Raw genomic sequence first — 3,677 nt, forward strand, 5'->3', positions numbered from 1 at the left:
CGGAATGGACGAGTGCAACCGAAGACTGTGTTTTCAGTGCTGTCCATATCTAATGGCTCTATGGTAGTGCAGGTGAAATTATAAAAAAGATAAATAAAAACAAAGAAGTAAAATTGTCTGAAGTTGTTGATTTCCATCAACTTCAGGTAATTTTATTTCAATTATTTTATTTAACTTTTTTAGTTGTGTTTTTTTTCACTGTTCTGTACCTCTTATTTCTTGACTGTCTCTCTTTCTCTCGCTCCCCACTCTCTCAATACCTTTTTCCTCTCCTCTTCCCGCTTAGCTATCCTTCTCCCCTGTTTTCCATTTTGTCTCTGCTTCACCCATCCCTCACATATTTTGTCACATAGCGCTGGCTTCAGCCTGGGTCATTCACGCCTCTTAATCTCCCTTTAATCTCTCCATGCACTGTCATTATCACCTTTGCATCTGGAGCCTTGACTCACCTTCTCTCAGCGTGGTATAAATAGCTCCATAATACTCCCCCTTTGTTTTTATCTTTATCTTTAATCAGTTAGACTGGAAACGTCAGCTCTTTTCTCTCCTTGCAGATGGTGCCAGACCTGCTGAGATTTTCCAGCATTTTCTCTTTTGGTTTCAGATTCCAGCATCCGCAGTAATTTGCTTTTATTAATGGCTCTATGATATTGCTGGTGATATGATAATTCCAGTGTCGATGCATGAGAGGTGAGCAAGCGAACGAATTCCCTCTGGAAGTCTTGTGACGAGTATTAACAGAGATCCAGGAAAATAACACGAACGAATCTTTGATTGAATTGAAGCGTGAACTCTGGTTCTCCTCCGAGACGGTGCCAGGTCTGCCTAATACTGCACATATTTTGATGTTTTGCATTTGTTGGTGAAAACAACTGAGACTGGTTGTTTTGCTGCAGTCATCACGGGTACGGCGATCAAGTCATGCGTTTAACCCTGTCAAATGTTTTATTGCGCAGATGGCGCTTCCGGCTTTGTGGAGCACGTTGTTTGGAAACACAGCAACCACACAAGCGCTGCATGTGGTCAGTGTGGGGATGGAACCCACGACCTTGGCGTTATTAGCACCACGCTCTAACCAGCTGAGCTAACCGACCAACGCGGGCGGCCCCGCGAAAGCAAATTCCTATATTGCCGGTGCTCACAACCACGGCTGCTCTGCATTTTCTGCTTCTCATCGATCGCACGATATTCTGAAGTATTTCCTTTCGTTGCAAAGCTTTTCAACAAAAAAAAACATTTACTTTTCGGAACGCGCATACTCGAGTTAACCATTTGCTCTGATATCTAAAATTAAGCACAATGTCCGGACACATGCAATTTCAATCGCAACGCCACCAGCTCAGCTGCAGCTTCTCACGTTGACAAATTTCGTCTGGAGAACCGTACCTTCAACGATCACTCACTGTTCTTCTGGATACTCACAGACCTTTGCAGTCAGGGTTACGTGCTGCTGATTAACTGCTACGATCCTTATGCCAAATGCATTTGAATTGTAATCTATCAGTGGGGTTCTTTCTGCTCCCGAACGACGCAGTTGCTTTGGTGTCAGCAACAGCTCAGATGTCAATTGCACATTTTGCTCAATGACTCATGTTGCTTATGAAATCTTCGTTTGACAGCATATTTAGCAAGTTGTCAGTCCTTCCTGCAGAGTTTGTCAGCGACAGGTCAGCTGCTAAAATGATTGCTTCAGACAGCATGCTACATCATCCTACATTTGAAAATGGAAAAGGTGCAAACGTTTACAGGCTGAACACTCGCTCACTATTTCGCCTGGCGCGTCAGAGGCTGGGAGCTGATCTTACGGAGGTTTTTCAATCATGAAGGGAATGAATCGGGTAAATAGACAAGTTCCTTTCGCTCAGGTGGGGCAGTTCATAACTAGAGGGTATAAATCTGGTGTGGGAGGGTGAGAATTCGAAAGGCAGTGAGGGGCAACGGCTGCACGCAGAGGGTGGTGCGTTTCTGGAATAAGTTACCAGACGAGCTGGAGATGGATGGTATAATTCCAATACTGTTAAGGAATCTGGGCGTGTACTTGAATAGGAAAGGGTTAGAGAGAAATGGGTCAAGTGCATGCAATCGCGGCTGGATCAGTTGAGGATATCTGTTCGGAATGGACGAGTGCGACCGAAGACTGTGTTTTCAGTGCTGTCCATATCTAACGACTCTATGGTAGTGCAGGTGAAATGATAAAAAAGATAAATTTAAAAAAAAGAAGTAAAATTGTCTGAAGTTGTTGAATTCAAACAACTTCAGGTAATTTTATTTCAATTATTTTATTTAACTTTTTTAGTTGTGTTTTTTTTCACTGTTCTGTACCTCTTATTTCTTGACTGTCTCTCTTTCTCTCGCTCCCCACTCTCTCAATACCTTTTTCCTCTCCTCTTACCGCTTTGCTACCCTTCTCCCCTGTGTTCGATTTTGTCTCTGCTTCACCCATCCCTCACATATTTTGTCACATAGCGCTGGCTTCAGCCTGGGTCATTCACGCCTCTTAATCTCCCTTTAATCTCTCCATGCACTGTCATTATCACCTTTGCATCTGGAGCCTTGACTCACCTTCTCTCAGCGTGGTATAAATAGCTCCATAATACTCCCCCTTTGTTTTTATCTTTATCTTTAATCAGTTAGACTGGAAACGTCAGCTCTTTTCTCTCCTTGCAGATGGTGCCAGACCTGCTGAGATTTTCCAGCATTTTCTCTTTTGGTTTCAGATTCCAGCATCCGCAGTAATTTGCTTTTATTAATGGCTCTATGATATTGCTGGTGATATGATAACTCCAGTGTCGATGCATGAGAGGTGAGCAAGCGAACGAATTGCCTCTGGAAGTCGTGTGACGAGTATTAACAGAGATCCTGGAAAATAACACGAACGAATCTTTGATTGAATTGAAGCGTGAACTCTGGTTCTTCTCCGAGACTGTGCCAGGTCTGCCTAATACTGCACATATTTCATGTTTTGCATTTGTTGGTGAAAACAACTGAGACTGGTTGTTTTGCTGCAGTCATCACGGGTACAGCGATCAAGTCGTGCGACTAACCCTGTCAAATGTTTTATTGCGCAGATGGCGCTTACGGCTTAGTGCAGCACGTTGTTTGGAAACACAGCAACCACACAAGCGCTGCATGTGGTCAGTGTGGGGATCGAACCCACGACGTTGGCGCTATTAGCACCACGCTCTAACCAGCTGAGCTAACCGACCTACGCTGGCGGCTCACAACCACGGCTGCTCTGCATTTCCTGCTTCTCATCGATCGCACGATAGTCTGAAGTATTTCCTTTCGTTGCAAAGCTTTTCAACAAAAAAAACATTTACGTTTCCGAACGCGCATACTCGAGTTAACCATTTGCTCTGATATCTAAAATTAAGCACAATGTCCGGACGCATGCAATTTCAATCGCAACGCCACCAGCTCAGCTGCAGCTTCTCACGTTGACAAATTTCGTCTGGAGAACCGTACCTTCAACGATCGCTCACTGTTCTTCTGGATACTCACAGACCTTTGGAGTCAGGGTTATGTGCTGCTGATTAACTGCTACGAACCTTATGCCAAATGCATTTGAATTGTAATCTATCAGTGGGGTTCTTTCTGCTCCCGAACGACGCAGTTGCTTTGGTGTCAGCAACAGCTCAGAAGTCAATTCCCTTTTTTTGCTCAATGACTCATGTTGC

At 44.1% G+C, this 3,677-nt stretch overlaps 2 non-coding genes across 2 annotated transcripts; both read right to left on the bottom strand.

The window, feature by feature from the left end:
* Nucleotides 1-1,020: 1,020 nt before the first annotated feature.
* Nucleotides 1,021-1,094, bottom strand: trnai-aau (transfer RNA isoleucine (anticodon AAU)). Its single transcript has one exon. It is a non-coding gene; the product is annotated as a tRNA-Ile (tRNA).
* A 2,038-nt stretch (nucleotides 1,095-3,132) lies between these two features.
* trnai-aau (transfer RNA isoleucine (anticodon AAU)) lies at nucleotides 3,133-3,206 on the bottom strand. The gene has a single exon. It is a non-coding gene; the product is annotated as a tRNA-Ile (tRNA).
* Nucleotides 3,207-3,677: the final 471 nt, after the last annotated feature.

This window comes from Chiloscyllium punctatum, chromosome 17 (genome assembly GCF_047496795.1).
Source record: "Chiloscyllium punctatum isolate Juve2018m chromosome 17, sChiPun1.3, whole genome shotgun sequence".
NCBI classification, from domain to species: domain Eukaryota; kingdom Metazoa; phylum Chordata; class Chondrichthyes; order Orectolobiformes; family Hemiscylliidae; genus Chiloscyllium; species Chiloscyllium punctatum.